A 21,296-nucleotide genomic window follows, 5' to 3' on the forward strand; every position below is an offset into this window, starting at 1 on the left:
GTGTTTAATTCCACACACTGTGTTTGCTGCATTTCAAGTGCACATTTTCAACTTCTAGCACATTTGGCATTACGCCATAATAAAGAACCAAACATGAGACAGGCCAGTACTGGTACTCGAAGAAAATTTACATCCCAAAAACCACATAGAAAAGCTTAATAACAGGTCGTGGGATTCTGGACATACAAATTTGCACTTTAAATGTGAACATTTTAGTATGGGCCATGAAATTCCGATTCTCTTGGAGTATCCTCTGATGTCTTGTTTCTTACATAATGTAATATCTTTTATTGTTTCACACGTACGAACATGCGGGCTCCCTACGACATTGTAGCTGCGCTTGCGCAGTGATGCCTGTCATCTGGCGCTCTCTGGCAACTGCAGAAACGAACCTATTTCTAACAGGTCGTGGGAAAATATTTCGAATGGTGGGTTGAAAATCGTTACCATCAATGTACCATTCTAGCAGTTACACCAGAACTATGTGAGGTAATGTACGATGAATTTCTTAAATCACAAAGTGTTTGACTCTCATTTAAAAATCAACTCTTTGATGATGAGCCATTTAGATGAATTTTGAGCCTGGAAGATCAGACATTTATGTCGTTATTAAAAATTTTACTGGCACCTTTGTGTGATACATCTTAAATTGTAATACGCGCATAAAAGACCAACATTTTATGTGAAAGCTTAGCTTCTCTTGCAGCGTATTAATCTGATAGACCAATATTATATGTGAAGGCTTTGCGTTTCGTTTAGCAACTCTATTTACATTAATTTGAACCATTAACTTTTTCTGTTTGTGTGTTCGCGCTACTTAACAGTGATGTTGCTGTTGGTTGACTACATCACGTGTCCTAAGCTCTGAATACCTGCTGTGATCGGCTGGCGAAATCGCATGAAATGAGCTATGACTAACTTACAAAAGCACATCCCAATCTCAATTTCAATGCTTTGGAAAGTAACATGCCGTGTTTGGTGGAATTCGAGTTTATACTTTCCTAATACAAAAATATACAGCATACATGTTGCTGCACATCAAAGATCTTTCCAAAATGCGTGGTTTTTTTTTTTTTCTCCTAAAGCGCCAGGAAATTCTACGCCCGTGTATAAAACCATAATCAACGGACTTACAAGTTATACAGTTCCAAGAGAAAATATACCGTCAGTTAACAGGGAAAAAGTATGTTTTCACTTGGGAGAAAGTGTATTTTTGACTGAGAAATCTGGGAATTTTTTTTCCTTGTCCGCGTATACCCTGACATGATATACAAGTTGGGCTGACAGTCATTAAAACAAAGGTGTTTTTTGTTATGATGAGATGTTTTCAGGAAATTTCCTCTGAATGGCAAAATATTTTGTTGGCCCCACCTACATAGGGAGAAATTATTATCGTGATAAAGTAAGAGAAATCAGAGCTCCCACAGAAAGATTTAAATGATATTTTTCCCCAGTGCTGTTGAAGAGTGGAATGTTACAGAAATAGTCTGAAGGCTTTTCGATGAATCCTCTGCCGAACACTTAAGGATACAGGATACTTATAAATGGTGGAAAAATCAAAATTTTTTAAATGACTTTATTAAATTCTATAGTCTTTCCTGATTACATTGATATATACACTGTAGGGTTTGAAATGAAAAAAGACCTATACATACCAAATTTTAAAGTTACGGTCATGTACGAGGTGCGACAATAAAGTAATGAGACTGATTTTCTTTGCAAGGTGTGGCACCCCTGCAGGCTTGCGTAGGCACAATATCTGTGACCTTGGTCTTTAAGCCGCTTCTAGTCCAAGCGGCATGTTGAAGCAACTGCTCAGTCATGAGTTGTGCTGTAATAAGTTAACACGTGTTAGTGTCTCTCATCACAGAAATGGAACTGCATAATATTGCGCAACAGTATGCCATTTCTTTTTGCGTTAAATTGAGTGAAAACGCGACGACAACTTACGGTAAGCTTAAGAAGGCTTTTGGAGAGGAGATTATGTCAAAAGCTCAAGTTTTTGATTGGCATAAAATGTTTAGTGAAGGCAGAACAAATGTTGAAGATGAAGACTGCAGTGGACGACTGTCAACCTCACGGACGGATGTCAACTTGGCCAGGGTGCATGAACTCGTAAAATCTGATAGAAGGTTATCCATGAAAATGATTGCAGGAGAGCTACACATCAATCGAGGAACGGTTCGTCTAATAATAACATTGCTGATAATTGGATTCTGCATCACGATAATGCACCATCCCATACTGCTCTGTCAGTACAATAATTTTTTACCTCAAAACAAATTTCAGTACTACCAGAGCCACCTTATTCACCAAATATTGCTCCTTGCAACTTTTTTCTCTGTCAAAGAGTCAAAATGGTGGTCAAGGACACCATTTTCAAACAACACAAGATGTCCCAAAAGCTGTGACGAAGGTCTTGGAGGATATTACAGAAGATGAGTTCCAGAAATGTTACCATCAATGACAGAAGTGCTAAAAAAAGTGTGTACAATCTGAAGGGAACTTTGAAGGAGACAACACGAAAATTGACTAAAACTGTAAGCAACATTTTTTTTTCACATCAGTGTCATTACTTTACATTCGCACCTTGTATACTGCCATGCCCCCTTTATTTCTGTTACAGAAACCAGTATTATTTTGAAAAGAACTGTGCACTTTCTTTCTGTTTCCAGCGATTATATGTATGATACTTTGTATATGTTGGTAACAGTGCAGGTTTCTAGCGTCTGTAAATGATTATCTTTGCAAGTATTTACTTTTGTGTTCTGAAGCAGTTTGTTCACATGTTAATAAAATTTTGTTTCCCAAGTGCTACATATATTTGTGAAAATACATATTTTTTAGTGTGCCACACATCAAGAAATTCAATAAAAGGAAATTCTGTGGTAACCAGTTGACAAACAAAACAAGCCACACTGTTGAAAGTAACGTACGTGTCAGTTCTTCAGTGAAGAAATTCGCACATGGCACGCCTCCTGGTGATTCAAATTTTTGTGTTAAAAATGACGCTGTTTGTAGTGGATTTGTTGTTGTTGGTGTGGGTATCTTATCTTCTTTTATAAAGGAAGTGGAAAAATGTAAACAATGTGATGGTGTAGGCTGTCTGGAAATAACTGAACAACAAAGTAGCAGGAAGGGTTTAGCGTCAAAATTAGTTGGTCTGTGTAGATCCTGCAATAAATCTACCTCGAAAATGACTTCGAACATTGTGCATAATTCATATGATGTGAATTTGAAGTTAGTGTACGCAATGCGTGCAATAGGAAAAGGAAAAAAAGGCTGCACAAACGTTTTGTCATTTGATTGACCTTCCTCCTCCCAGTAGGTTCAGCAAGTACATAAGAATACTTTTAGGTGCCTTGACGGTTGTGTCTAAAGCATCTGTGAAATGTGCAGTAGAAAAAACTGTTAATATTAGTGAAACAAGGGACATTGCTGTTGCACTTGATGGGACATGGCAACATCGAGGACATCGTTCCTTGAATGGTGTTTTAAGTGCTACTTCTGTGGAGAATGGAAAAGTTTTTGATGTTGAGTGCTTATCTAATTATTGCCACACCTGCCATAGTAAAACTGAAGGATTATTGAACATCAGTGTTATAATAATTATGATGGTTACAGTAGAGGTATGGAGTGTGATGGAGCTCTAAAATTATTTCAGAGGTCAGTGCCCGTTTATAACGTTAGATATACAAAGTACCTAGGTGAAGGGGAATCTAAAGCTTTCAATAAAATTAATGAGTTCAATGTTTATGGTGATAGCTTCGTAACAAAACTGGAGTGTTGTGGACATTTGCAAAAGAGGATGGGTGCTAGATTGAGGAAGCTAAGAAGAGAAATGAAAGGAAAATTGCTATCTGATGGAAAATCTCTGTCTGGCTGAGACAGATTGACAGAAACTGAAATAGACCTCCTTCAGAGGTATTAAGGACTGGCCATTAGACAAACTGCACCTCTGAATGATGATACAGCAATGAGGAAAGCTGTATGGGCCACCTACTTTCATAAGTTGTCCACAGATGACCACACTGTTCATGGACTTTGCACTAAAGGAGCAGATTCTTAGGTGTGGTTACCAAAAAGCAAAAGAAAGTGGTCAAATATACTATCAAAATATCATAAGCATTATCTTCTTGAGCCTGTTATGAATGAAATAAAACCAATTTTTAGAGACCTGAGTGGACCCTGTTTTGCTTAGTACCACATTTACTCGAATCTAAGATGCACCTGAAAAATGAGACTCGAAATCCAGGAAAAAAAAAATTCCCGAATCTAAGCCGCACCTGATATTTGAGACTTGAAATTCAAGGGGAGAGAAAAGTTTTAGGCCGCACCTCCAAATCGAAACAAAGTTGGTCCATTGTAATATGAGACACAATTTAGGTCAAATACAGCTACAGTAGTTTGGTTCGAGTCGTAAGCTCAGTAGTTAAGCTTTACCAGGTAGCCATTATTATGCGTCAGGCGCTCCATCCGTATTATACGGGTACCCTTCCTCTTTCGCGTACTTCGTTAGCGAAACAATGGCAAGAGACTGCTATTTGCTGTTACCTACACTCCTGCTTTCTTTGAGAATGATCAACAAGAAACAAATAATAGACAGCGTATGATAGAAGATATTCTGAACGGGAGTTTAGCGAAAATTTTTCTCCGTTTGAAAATCTTTGCAGGCACCTCTTTAGTACATTACATTCTGCATTGAAATTAGTCATCTTAGATTTAAAAATCTAGTCAATTGCCGTGCTTCATTTCTGACTGTATCACTATTAGGCATAAGAATAATACAGATATAAACATGGGATGATATCTATATTTTTCCGCGTTTGCTGTTGTCTCACTCTAGTTTCGTAGTTTATTAGGCAGACAGGATTTAAATGAGTTAGCAGCAAACACGAAAGAATACATGGCAAAATGTTTATATTCTAATTATTCTTATGTGAAGAGAATACTGCATGCTATTCACAATTCATAAAAGTTCCTGTAAGGAACCATCTCTTCTCACAGTTAGGAAAAAATTCAGAACGTAGAGTTGGCCATATTGACAAACATCCCAAACAGTCTTGGCAGTGGGATTTTCGTAGTGCATTGAAATGCTGCTACATTCAAAGGTGCACAATACGGAATTTGTATTTACTTCGTTGGATAATGTATGAAAATGCAGTGGTCAAAACTCGAGGCGGAGGAAAAACTTGTCTGCCACCCCTTTTTCTTTTTTTTTTTTTTTTTTTAATACACTCATGCAGAGGGTTTGGCGCCAGTATTTATCTTTGTGCCTGCAAAGCATGCCTGTGTAGCGCTACATATATTCGACAGCAGAAGTTAGTTGTGGCGGCACCTACCAACATTTTCCAGAACTTCCGCTTACTTTGCACTCAATTGTAAGCCGCAGGCGGTTTTTTGGATTACAAAAACCGGAAAAGAAGTGCGGCTCAGATTCGAGTAAATACGGTAAATGTCTTCATGGGGGCACTCAGAATACAAATGAAAGTTTCAACCATTCCATACGGGAAAGATTACTCAAGAATGTTTTTGTAGGAATAAATACATTAATAGTTGGTGTACTAGATGGTGTGCTATGTTTCAATGATGGAGTGATAGGAAGGTAGGAAGTCCTGAGAAATTTAGGCATAAAATGTGGCTCTAATATGAAAGATCAATTTCTTCTGTGTGACAGACAACGGGTGCATGAAGTTGAAAGATTCGCTCTTCAAGTTACCAAAGAAGCAAGAAGTGCTAAAAGGAATGCCAAGAGGAAGCTTGAAGATGAAGAAAGGCTGCAGGATGTAGACTATGCTTCAGGAATGTTCTGAGGCACAGTTTAATTGGACTCATATGTTCATTCGCAATTTCCCGCAAGTTGTTTTCTTCAGAATTCAGGTACAAATATTTCCTAAAGTTTAGAAAGCATTGCTCTAATTTTTTCTGTAACTTTCGGTAGTCCATACTTATGTAGTAGACCTAAGCTTTATTGCAGAATCAGCTAAATCATTGAAAAAATAACATTTTTATTAGGAAAAAATTATAAATATTAAATGTAAGATGTGATACTTTTTTATCCTTGTAATATACGTAATAGGTGGAATTAAATAGGTCTAGTACCTCAGCCATGTCATGCATGTCTGGTAAAAATTTGGTCTCCTTCAAATGTATAACATTGGATTAAATGGTACCTCAGTTTGAGGAAGAATTTCCTTGTTACTTTTTTTAAATAACTCTAAGCAGGTTCAAAAATATTCAAAATACTTCTAATTTGTTTAGAAAGTGTGCTCTATTACCTGATATCAACAAAAAAATCTTAAAACATATACATTATAAACAGTGCCTGAAAGAAATAGGTGTTGATTTTTACATAATATTGAGCTGGAAAAATGCCATGTATCCTTAAGTGTGAACTGCCAGATAGCTGTGTAGATTTACACGAGAAATATCGTCTGGTTTGCACTAATGATGTAATGATGTGAGTGGGCTGAATGCATTTTTTTTTTTTTTTTTTTTAACGCCTGCTTTGGTGACGGAAGCAATGCATTCAACTTCCAGAAAGAAATTATCTCACAAAACAGGCCTTTGACTAAACTTCATAAAGTGCCGTACTGTGCTGTTTTATGGTATAGAGCAGATGTTACCAACAAGTATTCCATTGGTTCTCCATCATTTGAAAAAAACGTTGTTTTCACTAAAACACAGCTACATTTACAACTCCATTTTTCCTGTACAATGTTCTATAATACATACAATTGTGACTTTAAATGACAACTTTGAATTATCAAGGACATCAGTTTTTTTCCCCCCCCCCCAAATTTAATGTGCCATTATCAACAGAATGATTGCATGCAGATCATTATATTGGCGTGTGAGGTTTTGGGATTGACATTTATTTTTTTTATCGCATATCTTGAGACTTTGAGCCAAAGCTCGTGGGATGAGGTGGTACCTTGTTTACAGAAAGCTGAATATAAAATTTATAAACAAAAAATTACAGAATTAATAAAATATGAAATTAAGAGAAATTAGGATAAATTACATGTTGCATAGAGAAGTTCTCATGTATTGTGAGGGCCTCCTGTGCGGAATTCTAGCATACCACAAGGTAACCTTCGTGTGTGGATTTGAATACTTAGGTGTATCACTCTTTTTTTCTGCCCTGCTGGGAAATTTGGAAAAAAAAAACCTGGAGAAATCTAGTTTTTTGTCTCAGTAGATGAAACAGTTTGTTTACTGGGATTTCCTGCATCGTCGCTGGCTGGGTGCAGCTTAATACATGCACCGCTTCCCTACTCCCTCATTCTTACTGCTTCTCCACTTCCTACCACTCCCCTCAGCTTGCAGTCAGTGCTGCCACCACTTCTTGCCACTAGCCTAGTAGCTGCCGATGGGAGGCGTGAGGGGTGGTTTGTTTTGATATGATTCTTGGAGATTGTTGACCCAGTGGCTGGAGACAACGGTCAAATGTGCACGAGTTGTGTCTGAGTGATTGTGTGAATATGTGTGTGTGTGTGTGTGGTGTGTGTGTGTGTGTGTGTGTGTGTGTTATTTTCCAAGAAAGGCTATGGCCAAAAATTTAGTTGTGAGAGTGTGATTGTCTTTTCTACGTGTCTGTCCATGGTTCAGCGATCATCTTTACGGTGAGTTGCTACCTATCTTCATTAGCATTAATTCTCAGAGTATTTGCACAAATTGATGGATTTACCACCACCATCTCATTTCGTCAACATAATGTCAGTGACTTGTGTAAAGCTGGCCACATGAATGGACTTCCATGATGGGCCAAAACCACAGGTCATTTCTGTGGGTCTCTCTAACGGATTGGGTCTGCCGATTTGAAGCCCATCGTTTCCCAATAATGTGCAAGCCCTGCCCATCGGATCTAGTCTCGCCGATCTGTTCCCAGGCCGGCTCTGTTTGTGTGTGGTATAATGCAGTGGGTTTTCGTGATTTATCCGAGGACTCAGGACTGTGGTGCTCCTCGCAGGCCAGAGGCCATGGGCGATGGAGTTCAGGAATTGTGACTTTCTCACTGCAAGTACATTGTGCGGTACATTGTTTTATAAACATTTTATTTATTCTAGTACATTTTGGGGCTTAGAAAATAATTTATACAGGATGTACATATCTTTTTTTTTTTTTTTTTACAAACATTCAGTATGCGAAACATGAGTGACCCGGCAGACATCAATACAGTAATCGAATTCGTGCCATACCTGTCCCAGCATGGCATCGTCGATTGTGATATTTGTTTCTCGTATTCTCTCCCGGAGCTCCGCTACATCACGTGGTAGAGACCATACATACACCGGATCTTAAATGTGTCCCCACAGAAAAAAAGTCACACGGAGTGAGGTCTGGTAATCAGGGAGGCCATTTCATGAAACAGCTGTTCCCTTCTGTAGCACGGCCAGTTCATCGATGCGGCAGCTCCGTATTCAGGTACCCACAAACTTAACGATGAAAATGGGGTGGAGCCCCATCCTGCTGAAAGATGAACGGAGAGCCCAATTGCATCTGAGGCATCAGCCATTGCTGCAACATATCCGAGTAGGAATATCCAGTGACAGTTCTCTTGGCGAAGAAGAATGGCCCGTACAGTTTTCGACACGACAAAGCACAAAAAACATTTACATTTAGCGAATCACACCCAAATTCAATGTATTAGTGTGGATGCTTTGCACCCCAGATTCGACAATTATGCCTGTACACTTTCCCATTAGTGTGAAAAGTGGCTTCATTGCTAAAACTTAAGCGATCAAAAATTCCATCCCCGTCCTTATTCAATTGTTGCAACTGTGAACAAAACTCAAAACACTTGTCTTTGTCGTTGTTATTGACCTTCTACCCTAGCTCCAATTTGAATGGTTTCATAGACAACTTCTGTCGCATGACTTGCCACAGTCAGTGGAGCCATTTCGAGTTCATGGGATGCACGACGCACCAATTTCTTTGGACTCCTTATGAATGTCTCTGGTATGCAATCCAAATTCACTTCACTCACACTGGGATGTCTGCTTCTCTGTGCTGGGCACAAGCAACCGGTCATAATAAATTTGTTGTGCCTTCCTTATTGGTGGTTTCTTACTGTACTTTGTTCTAAACATCCATTGAACAGCTGTAGCACACACTTTTTTTGTCGAACTCCAACACGCAGAAAGCTCGCTCCGCACCTGAACTTGCCATGTTTATGACTGGTGCTATCGGCAAATCACCAAAGTATGCTGTGGTGGTATACATGAAAAAGAACTTTCAGGGTTTCTCTTCAAAATGACATATGTGTGATATCTGTGCTATGTTTGGTTCTTGTGCAATAAATAATTGAAAGTGTTCCCAGATGTAATGTACACCCTGTATATTAGAAAGTATGAGTGATAGGAAGAACAACTTGCGGCAGTCACAGGCGGTTTGTATGCTATGTACCTGTATATTTTGGCCTGCCTTATATACTTCTTTCAATAGGCCTACTTTTTTCTGAGGTTATTTCTGAAATCAGTGTAGGTATTTTAAATCTGTCTTGCGACTCCAAGGAAATGCGTATTTGTGTCACCAAATATGTTTAGTTTTATTGAAATAAAATAACATCAGTGGTCTTCATGGAATATTATATACCATCGTCTTTCTTTCTCCATCTAAAAACTGTTCATTACAAAAGATGCTGACATTAGTACTTAAGATTTTTGCTCATGAGGGGAAGAAATACAGAAGTCCTTACATTTTTTTTTGTGAACTTATGTCTTTACTTGCTCTTGAGACCTCGAAATTTGTCAGGGAAAAATGCTAAAAGTTGCTGGAAATCGGGGAACGTCACTTGGGGAAACTTGCGGCAACCCTGAATGTTCACAAGCTGGCACTGCAGAGCTTGCTGACTGCATTTTTGAGGGATGAGAATATTCTTGCGAAGTGCACAGAATTGCCCCAAACTATAACACCATATGAGATAACAGAGCAAAAGTAAACAAGCTTTTGTGTTTGTGTCCAAGACATAGTGTATAGTGAAGACAGAAGTGTTCATTTTCTGCTTAAGGTGTTGAACATGATACTTCTGAGAGAGCTTTTCATCTATCTTCAGTCTTAAGAATTTAAAATGTCTGTTCGACCAGCTCAGGACAAGACTATTTCTATTTTACAAGAGTTCAGTTGTTGGCAGTGAAGTATTAATCCGTTCTCCAAAAGCCGTGTGCTGATGTTGCCAACTACCTTGTCAGCTAGATGATTTACTTTATGTTCAGTGTTTTCCGAGAGAACACATGTCCGAATATACAAAAGCTTTCATTTGCATTTGCAGTAGGTATGAAAAAAAAAAAAAAAAAAAAACAGAAGCTCCTGTTTGTGTTTCCTATAGATAGTGGATATAACAACAGCTCCTTTAAGTTATGTTTTCAGATTATTTTTGATGCCACAATTTCCACTCACGTTGTTACTTTTGTGTTTTCTTCTTGCTTAGTACTCTTGATACATTTTGTTCAAAGTTTGACTATGGTTCCTGCTACTAGGTGCGAGAATACAAGTGAGTTGGCTTCCATTCGGACGTCTACGATGAGACGATGGACAGGGTGAAAGGCCTCGGTGTTGATACCGAGTGCACTGGTGGTGGCAGAATACAGCACGACCCCAGTGCCAAGGTCATCAAAGTGTACAGCTACTCACAGGTGATACCTAAAGCAGTGAGTTGTAGAAATGACAGTATGTGTCATCTTGAGCTGTTATTCAACTTAATTTTTTACTGTGTGACTGGTTTCAGTTGAAGACCATTTTCAGGCACCTGTTGTATATACATCGTGGATACGGGAAAATTTGGGATGAAAAGAATGTTTGAAAATTATAGTAACAATACAAGCAACACTTACAGAATTTGATTACCAGCAAAAACTATATATATCAAAAGAATACAATGTCAGAAATATAAATTAAATATCCACAAGCATTGTATGTATTGTTATTACAATTTTGAAGTATCCTTTTTGCCTGAATTTTTCCTGTTTCCATGCTGTGGGTACAACAGGTGCTCAAGAATGGTCTCTGACCAAAACTGGTTGCATCGTAAAAAAAATTTATGAACAGCTTAAAGTGTTACGTGATGTCATTTCTACAATTCGTATAAGCTGCAGACCACAGTTAACAAAAAATATTTTAAGAACAGTGAAGTTTCTGTTCATACGTTGTGTGCCCTATAATTCAAGTATTTTTAAAGTTTTTAAGAATGTTATACGCCAAGCTCCTCCATGGGAAAGCAGTTTCTGCTTCGGTTACATGGCACAAATTATAGAATACCTTGTTATATGGTCAGAAGCAAATGTCACCAGATGTTAATACCTGTAAATCATCATCATCATGCTTCTTACAACCGTGTACAATAATTTGTGTGTGGTGTTGTGGACAAGTGTTATGGTTGAAATGGCTACTGTTGTTCTGGGTAGCAGCCATGATTATGAAACTTCCTGACAAATTAAAACTGTGTGCCGGGCCAGGACTACATCCTGAAACCTTGTCTTCCGTGGACAATGCTGATACCAACTGTGCTGTTCAATCTGATTCATGATTTTTTCTTACACCTTTCAGATTACTTTTGAGGCCACAATCCTTGCTTCCACTTGTATATATAGCGAGAGAGAGTTGTATATGTAGCAAGAGAGAGAGAGATAGAGAGAGAGAGAGAGAGAGAGAGAGAGAGAGAATCTTCTGTCCCATAATTTTATGACATTATTATTATTATTATTATTATTATTATTATTATTATTATTATTACCTTCACTTTCTCAGACGTTAAGTCCGGTTAAAAATGGAGTGACGCGGACCTTGATCAAGCGTCACTTCCTTTTAACTGTACGGTATGTGTTATATTGCATTTAGGAACTTTCGGGTAATTGAACATGTATCAATAATTACGGATTTCTGTAGCTGTATATATATGTTTGGATGTAGCTGTATTGCATTGATGTACTGGTGGATATTGTGTGGTATGACTCCTGTAGTTGATAGTATAATTGGTATGATGTCAACTTTATCCTGATGCCACATGTCTTTGACTTCCTCAGCCAGTTGGATGTATTTTTCAATTTTTTCTCCTGTTTTCTTTTGTATATTTGTTGTATTGGGTATGGATATTTCGATTAGTTGTGTTAATTTCTTCTTTTTATTGGTGAGTATGATATCAGGTTTGTTATGTGGCGTTGTTTTATCTGTTATAATGGTTCTGTTCCAGTATAATTTGTATTCATCATTCTCCAGTACATTTCGTGGTGTATACTTGTATGTAGGAATGTGTTGTTTTAAAAGTTTATGTTGTAAGGCAAGCTGTTGATGTATTATTTTTGCGACATTGTCATGTCTTCTGGGGTATTCTGTATTTGCTAGTATTGTACATCCGCTTGTGATGTGATCTACTGTTTCTATTTGTTGTTTACAAAGTCTGCATTTATCCGTTGTGGTATTGGGATCTTTAATAATATGCTTGCTGTAATACCTGGTGTTTATTGTTTGATCCTGTATTGCAATCATGAATCCTTCTGTCTCACTGTATATATTGCCTTTTCTTAGCCATGTGTTGGATGCGTCTTGATCGATGTGTGGCTGTGTTAGATGATACGGGTGCTTGCCATGTAGTGTTTTCTTTTTCCAATTTACTTTCTTCATGTCTGTTGATGTTATGTGATCTAAAGGGTTGTAGAAGTGGTTATGAAATTGCAGTGGTGTAGCCGATGTATTTATATGAGTGATTGCCTTGTTTATTTTGCTAGTTTCTGCTCGTTCTAGAAAGAATTTTCTTAAATTGTCTACCTGTCCATAATGTAGGTTTTTTATGTCGATAAATCCCCTCCCTCCTTCCTTTCTGCTTAATGTGAATCTTTCTGTTGCTGAATGTATGTGATGTATTCTATATTTGTGGCATTGTGATCGTGTAAGTGTATTGAGTGCTTCTAGGTCTGTGTTACTCCATTTCACTACTCCAAATGAGTAGGTCAATATTGGTATGGCATAGGTATTTATAGCTTTTGTCTTGTTTCTTGCTGTCAATTCTGTTTTCAGTATTTTTGTTAGTCTTTGTCTATATTTTTCTTTTAGTTCTTCTTTGATATTTGTATTATCTATTCCTATTTTTTGTCTGTATCCTAGATATTTATAGGCATCCGTTTTTTCCATCACTTCTATGCAGTCGCTGTGGTTATCCAATATGTAATCTTCTTGTTTAGTATGTTTTCCCTTGACTATGCTATTTTTCTTACATTTGTCTGTTCCAAAAGCCATACTTATATCATTGCTGAATCCTTCTGTTATCTTTAGTAATTGGTTGAGTTGTTGATTTGTTGCTGCCAGTAGTTTTAGATTATCCATGTATAGCAAATGTGTGATTTTGTGTGGGTATGTTCCAGTAATATTGTATCCATAATTTGTATTATTTAGCATGTTGGATAGTGGGTTCAGAGCAAGGCAGAACCAGAAAGGACTTAATGAGTCTCCTTGGTATATTCCACACTTAATCTGTATTATTATTATTATTATTATTATTATTATTATTATTATTATTACCAGCTTCTGTATCTTTTGATTGAGTATAGTTACGGCAGCACATGAATTGTGGTGAGCCTGGTGTTTTTACAAGACTTTTTCCAGTTGCCAGGACAGTTGTCATAATTACTCAAATCAACAATTACTTGCACTTGGAGCAGACCAAATGATTCCTCTGTACCCCTCGCACCTATTTTATACTTTTCAGACTGTGTTTCACACATTTTGTGACCTACCTGTTTCATTTAACACAGTTAATACAGTTGCAGATTGTGGGTACGTGTTTAATGTTTTTGCACGATTACTGCTGCTTGTGTTTCAGTGTTGTGTACAATGCCAGACCCATCAATAGAAAAATTAATTCTGATGCTGCATATTGCACATCTGTTCTGAAGGTCTTTACACACTCCCTTTTTCTGCTGCTTTTGTGTTGTGATGTGTGGTTTAGAAAATTTCAGATTGCTTTACGGTTTCATGTGCTCTGTATTAGATGCATTTTTAGTGTACGTACAAGCACATCGGTTACTTATGATGTAGTTGTAGTTAAGAGTTCTCGTTTTAGTGTTTAATTATTATTGTGATATGTAGCACACTGTTTAATTGTACTTTAGTTTTAAAATACCCAAAGACTGCTTCATTTCAGGGGTTTGGGAAGGCAGACCACAGCAAGACAGTAGAAATTCTGAAGACTGCATATCCTGTTTACAACATTACTTGGAGTGATGAAGGATACTGATCTGCTCAGGTAATTAAATTTACATATGCGTGATACATTCAAAATGTCTCTGACATTACGACAACCTTCATAATGAATGAAGGTGATATTTTTTGCATTTAAGCTGTTGTATTTTAATAAGACCTCTCCTTAATTATACAGGGTGATTCAAAAAGAATACCACAACTTTAGGAATTTAAAACTCTGCAACGACAAAAGGCAGAGCTAAGCACTATCTGTCGGCAAATTAAGGGAGGTATAAAGTTTCATTTAGTTGTACATTTGTTCGCTTGAGGCGCTGTTGACTAGGCGTCAGCGTCAGTTGATGCTAAGATGGCGACTGCTCAACAGAAAGCTTTTTGTGTTATTGAGTACGGCAGAAGTGAATCGACGACAGTTGTTCAGCGTGCATTTCGAACGAAGTATGGTGTTAAACCTCCTGATAGGTGGTATATTAAACGTTGGTATAAACAGTTTACAGAGAATGGGTGTTTGTACAAAGGGAAAAGTTCTGGACGGCCGAGAACGAGTGATGAAAATGTAGCACGCATCCAGCACGCATTTGTTCGCAGCCCAGGAAAATCGACTCGCAGAGCTAGCAGAGAGCTGCAAATTCCACAATCAACTGTATGGAGAGTCCTACGATAAAGGTTAGTTATGAAACCTTATCGTCTGAAATTGGTTCAAGCACTGTCTGCAGCTGATCAGATTAAAAGAATCGATTTCTGTGTTTTTATCCTTGCTCAAATGGAAACAGATGAATCTTTCGTTTCGAAGATTGTGTTTAGTGATGAAGCAACTTTCCACACTAACGGGAAAGTCAACCGTCACAATGTCTGTACATGGGGCACTGAGAATCCGCGGGAAACAACTCAGTATGAACATGACTCGCCTAAGGTGAACGTTTTCTGTGCCATTTCAGCCAATAAAGATTTTGGTCCCTTTTTCTTCAAAGGTGCTACTGTAACTGGACTACAGTATCTGGAGATGTTAGAGAATTGGCTGTTCCCTCAGCTCGAACAAGAAGCACAATAATTCGTATTTCAGCAGGATGGAGCACCACCACATTGGCACTTATCTGTCCGTAACTACCTGAACGTCAACTACCCTCCAAGAAGCCCTGATCTTACCCCCTGCGATTTTTTCTTATGGGGGTATGTTAAGGATATGGTGTTTCGGCCACCTCTCCCAGCCACCATTGATGATTTGAAACGAGAAATAACAGCAGCTATCCAAACTGTTACGCCTGATATGCTACAGAGAGTGTGGAACGAGTTGGAGTATCGGGTTGATATTGCTCGAGTGTCTGGAGGGGGCCATATTGAACATCTCTGAACTTGTTTTGGAGTGAAAAAAACCTTTTTAAATACTCTTTGTAATGATGTATAACAGAAGGTTATATTATGTTTCTTTCATTAAATACACATTTTTAAAGTTGTGGTATTCTTTTTGAATCACCCTGTACAGGTAGTTCTGGCCCAAAAAGTCATTTTAAATGTTTTTAAAGTACAACAAACAGTAGCATTTCTACTGTAATTTGTAAGCCATGATGAACAGTAGCACATAGTGTGAGTTTGCTGCCTTTTTATTTCTGTGGGACCTCGCTATGTGTGTAAACCGAAAAATGGCTTTTCGAGTTGAAACTAGTTGCTTAATTAAAAATATTTTTAGTAACTCTATTATCTTAAGTTGAAAAATATCATTTTCATCCAATGACATTAATAATTTTTGTGTCCTCTTTTTCACTTTTGCCATATGGGTGTGTTTGAGAAGGTCTATCACATGTTTGTTTCTAAGATTGGTACAGTTGTTTTCTGTCATTAGTTATTGTATGCTGCTTTTGACCGCTGAGAATCAAATTTTTCAACTGTTTATTATCAGGATTTAGCAGCAAGTTTTTTTACTGAAGTGTTAAAAGGTGTTGTATCTAACAACTATTTTTCTGATCTTCACAACTATTTTTCTGATCTGAAGATTGCCATGCAGGAACTCAACAAACTAGTTCTGATCTGATCCAAAGATTGCATTCATTTTGTTGGTAGAGGCAGTGGGGAGCTGTCCTCTTCAGTCATCATTATCCAGAGGTGAAGCTAGTTTCTTTCAGTAGTGGCTGTCATTATTGACTTCAGTCTTGAAGAGTGTGTCTCAGAAATCATTAAATCAGCAGCAGACTGTTGGTTTATTGCATGAAGAGATTCCAAATACTGCTTTAAATTCACTTCTATCTTAAATTCAGTGCCATGTATGAATGTCTTCTTTTAAACTCCATTGCTACCTCAGTCTAAGTGATGTGTGTACAAAAGGAGTGAACAAGTGGCCCGTGTAATATGCCTAGTGTGTTAACAGTGTACACCACTACACATTGTCTATTTTAGAAAATGAATCACTCTGCAGCAACCCAGAATGTCTCAGAATTCCCACACTATGCAGTACAGTATCCGAAGATTGTTATTCTGCGAAAAGAAATCCATTGGTGTTAATTAGATGTGTACTGTACTCTCCATTTAATGTACAAAAGCAGTTGTCCAGTAGCAATTCATTGCAAGAGGAGGGACAATTTCCAGTTTTGTTATTTATTTTATTTGCCCATTTAAATAAAGCTGACTTAGGAATTTTCCCTTATGTGGGGACTGTTTGTACTAGATGATGTGTCTGTTTGAAGTTCTATATTTGTATATTTTGCTGTTCATGTCACTTCTGCATAATTTTTCATTGATTGTATCGATACTTGTTTGAATTCTGATATGTTGTGAAATTTCAAACATTTGGGAATCCCGTGATAAACTAGTACTATTAGCGTCAATTGTAGGCTTAAACTAAATTGTGCTCTTTCAAAAATTTTTAGAACAGTATGCCTATCATCCTCATTCAAAATAGTCTGTCTCTTATTTTGTTGTCCAATTATGTGAGAAATAGTTTAGTTTCAGAATTTTGAGATGCCTGCAAAACTATACTTTGTAAGTTAGTGCTACCAGTGTTTTGTATACGTAATTTATGTAGCAAATCAATGCTTTGTGGTTCACAGCTCAGCCAAAGTATACATCACCCCTGAATTTCATTGTATATCAATGCAAATAAATGTGTATTTTTGAGAATTTTCGGAAGTTACCATTGTTGTTGTTGTTGTTGTTGTTGTTGTTGTTGTTGTTGTTGTGGTCTTCAGTCCTGAGACTGGTTTGATGCAGCTCTCCATGCTACTCTATCCTGTGCAAGCTTTTTCATCTCCCAGTACCTACTGCAACCTACATCCTTCTGAATCTGCTTAGTGTATTCATCTCTTGGTCTCCCTCTACGATTTTTACCCTCCACGCTCCCCTCCAATACTAAATTGGTGATCCCTTGATGCCTCAGAACATGTCCTACCAACCGATCCCTTCTTCTGGTCAAGTTGTGCCACAAACTTCTCTTCTCCCCAATCCTATTCAATACTTCCTCATTAGTTATGTGATCTACCCATCTAATCTTCAGCATTCTTCTGTAGCACCACATTTCGAAAGCTTCTATTCTCTTCTTGTCCAAACTATTTATCGTCCATGTTTCACTTCCATACATGGCTACACTCCATACGAATACTTTCAGAAATGACTTCCTGACACTTAAATCAATACTGGATGTTAACAAATTTCTCTTCTTCAGAAACGCTTTCCTTGCCATTGCCAGCCTACATTTTATACCCTCTCTACTTCGAACATCATCAGTTATTTTGCTCCCCAAATAGCAAAACTCCTTTACTACTTTAAGTGCCTCATTTCCTAATCTAATTCCCTCAGCATCACCCGACTTAATTAGACTACATTCCATTATCCTTGTTTTGCTTTTGTTGATGTTCATCTTATATCCTCCTTTCAAGACACTGTCCATTCCATTCAACTGCTCTTCCAAGTCCTTTGCTGTCTCTGACAGAATTGCAATGTCATCGGCGAACCTCAAAGTTTTTATTTCTACTCCATGAATTTTAATACCTACTCCGAATTTTTCTTTTGTTTCCTTTACTGCTTGCTCAATATACAGATTGAACAACATCGGGGAGAGGCTACAACCCTGTCTCACTCCCTTCCCAACAACTGCTTCCCTTTCATACCCCTCTACTCTTATAACTGCCATCTGGTTTCTGTACAAACTGTAAATAGCCTTTCGCTCCCTGTATTTTACCCCTGCCACCTTTAGAATTTGAAAGAGAGTATTCCAGTCAACATTGTCAAAAGCTTTCTCTAAGTCTACAAATGCTAGAAACGTAGGTTTGCCTTTCCTTAATCTTTCTTCTAAGATAAGTCGTAAGGTCAGTATTGCCTCGCGTGTTCCAGTGTTTCTACGGAATCCAAACTGATCTTCCCCGAGGTTGGCTTCTACTAGTTTTTCCATTCGTCTGTAAAGAATTCGTGTTAGTATTTTGCAGCTGTGACTTATTAAGCTGATAGTTCGGTAATTTTCACATCTGTCAACACCTGCTTTCTTTGGGATTGGAATTATTATATTCTTCTTGAAGTCTGTGGGTATTTCGCCTGTTTCATACATCTTGCTCATCAGATGGTAGAGTTTTGTCAGGACTGGCTCTCCCACGGCCGTCAGTAGTTCCAATGGAATATTGTCTACTCCGGGGGCCTTGTTTCGACTCAGGTCTTTCAGTGCTCTGTCAAACTCTTCACGCAGTATCATATCTCCCATTTCATCTTCATCTACATCCTCTTCCATTTCCATAATATTGTCCTCAAGTACATCGCCCTTGTAGAGACCCTCTATATACTCCTTCCACCTTTCTGCTTTCCCTTCTTTGCTTAGAACTGGATTTCCATCTGAGCTCTTGATATTCATACAAGTCATTCTCTTATCTCCAAAGGTCTCTTTAATTTTCCTGTAGGCGGTATCTATCTTACCCCTAGTGAGATAGGCCTCTACATCCTTACATTTGTCCTCTAGCCATCCCTGCTTAGTCATTTTGCACTTCCTGTCGATCTCATTTTTGAGACGTTTGTATTCCTTTTTGCCTGTTTCACTTACTGCATTTTTATATTTTCTCCTTTCATCAATTAAATTCAATATTTCTTCTGTTACCCAAGGATTTCTACTAGCCCTCGTCTTTTTACCTACTTGATCCATTGCTGCCTTCACTACTTCATCCCTCAAAGCTACCCATTCTTCTTCTACTGTATTTATTTCCCCCATTCCTGTCAATTGCTCCCTTATGCTCTCCCTGAATCTCTGTACAACCTCTGGTTCTTTTAGTTTATCCAGGTCCCATCTCCTTAAATTCCCACCTTTTTGCAGTTTCTTCAGTTTTAATCTACAGGTCATAACCAATAGATTGTGGTCAGAGTCCACATCTGCCCCTGGAAATGTCTTACAATTTAAAACCTGGTTCCTAAATCTCTGTCTTACCATTATATAATCTATCTGATACCTTTTAGTATCTCCAGGGTTCTTCCATGTATACAACCTTCTTTCATGATTCTTAAACCAAGTGTTAGTTATGATTATGTTGTGCTCTGTGCAAAATTCGACCAGGCGGCTTCCTCTTTCATTTCTGTCCCCCAATCCATATTCACCTACTATGTTTCCTTCTCTCCCTTTTCCTACACTCGAATTCCAGTCACCCATGACTATTAAATTTTCGTCTCCCTTCACAATCTGAATAATTTCTTTTATTTCATCATACATTTCTTCAATTTCTTCGTCATCTGCAGAGCTAGTTGGCATATAAACTTGTACTACTGTAGTAGGTGTGGGCTTCGTATCTATCTTTGCCACAATAATGCGTTCACTATGCTGTTTGTAGTAGCTTACCCGCATTCCTATTTTCCTATTCATTATTAAACCTACTCCTGCATTCCCCCTATTTGATTTTGTGTTTATAACCCTGTAGTCACCTGACCAGAAGTCTTGTTCCTCCTGCCACCGAACTTCACTAATTCCCACTATATCTAACTTCAACCTATCCATTTCCCTTTTTAAATTTTCTAACCTACCTGCCCGATTAAGGGATCTGACATTCCACGCTCCGATCCGTAGAATGCCAGTTTTCTTTCTCCTGATAACGACATCCTCTTGAGTAGTCCCCGCCCGGAGATCCGAATGGGGGACTATTTTACCTCCGGAATATTTTACCCAAGAGGACGCCATCATCATGTAATCATACAGTAAAGCTGCATGCCCTCGGGAAAAATTACGGCTGTAGTTTCCCCTTGCTTTCAGCCGTTCGCAGTACCAGCACAGCAAGGCCGTTTTGGTTAATGTTACAAGGCCAGATCAGTCAATCATCCAGACTGTTGCCCTTGCAACTACTGAAAAGGCTGCTGCCCCTCTTCAGGAACCACACGTTTGTCTGGCCTCTCAACAGATACCCCTCCGTTGTGGTTGCACCTACGGTACGGCTATCTGTATCGCTGAGGCACGCAAGCCTCCCCACCAACGGCAAGGTCCATGGTTCATGGGGGGGATGTTACCATTGTCCTTTGCATAATCTGTGAGCAGTCGGGGTTTGTGATGTAGTTCCTGTAGCAGATTTTCTGCCAGACATTTTGTGTTACATCTGGTTTTCCCTTAACCCTTTACTGGCCAAAACTCTATTGGATCTTTTTTTTGCAAACTTTTATACATAAATATGTTACATTGAGTGATAAATTGAATAAAAAGTTGTTTTGAAAAGTTTCAGTTTATTAGAACAAAAACTACAGAAGTCCCATTTTTGGGACATTGGCCAAATGCGCTATCCAAATTCACAATCTTATTCTCCATGCATAATATTGTAAGAAGCAACACAAACATTAAATAAAGAATATTTTAATGTTATGGAATGTATATTCAGTATGAAATGAAGCAAAACACTTGTCATGTACACCAACATTGCACCTATCACAAATTTTTGTTGTTTTTTTCTTGCAGTAAGCACATCTCTTCTGTGTTTTACTTGGCACAAAGAAAATATTTCCTGGATCTAGTCGTACATCTGTGCTCACCCGTCCTCCCATCAATTTGCTTCCTTGTGGTCCTCTTTGTTTTGGTACTGATCCTTTTTTCTTTGATAGAAAAAACATCACTATTCTCTGTCGGACATCCAAAAGTAAGAGCTTCTCATTAGAGTTAGCAATTT

General features: G+C 38.1%; 1 protein-coding gene across 7 annotated transcripts in view; it reads left to right on the forward strand.

Moving 5' to 3' along the window:
• LOC126471511 (uncharacterized) overlaps positions 1-21,296 on the forward strand; it is a 51,697-nt gene that overhangs the window by 15,960 nt on the left and 14,441 nt on the right. For 2 of the 7 annotated variants that reach the window (XR_007586318.1, XR_007586320.1), the window contains 3 exons: positions 5,678-5,880; positions 10,482-10,637; positions 14,138-14,239. The exons of 1 other annotated variant lie outside the window; for it this stretch is intronic. The gene's annotated coding sequence lies outside the window, so the exon portion shown is untranslated. The remainder of the gene's footprint in view (positions 1-5,677; positions 5,881-10,481; positions 10,638-14,137; positions 14,240-21,296) is intronic. 4 more of the 7 variants (XR_007586317.1, XR_007586321.1, XR_007586319.1 and 1 more) reach the window with 3 other exon arrangements.

Source organism: Schistocerca serialis, chromosome 3, assembly GCF_023864345.2.
Source record: "Schistocerca serialis cubense isolate TAMUIC-IGC-003099 chromosome 3, iqSchSeri2.2, whole genome shotgun sequence".
Lineage (NCBI taxonomy): Eukaryota > Metazoa > Arthropoda > Insecta > Orthoptera > Acrididae > Schistocerca > Schistocerca serialis.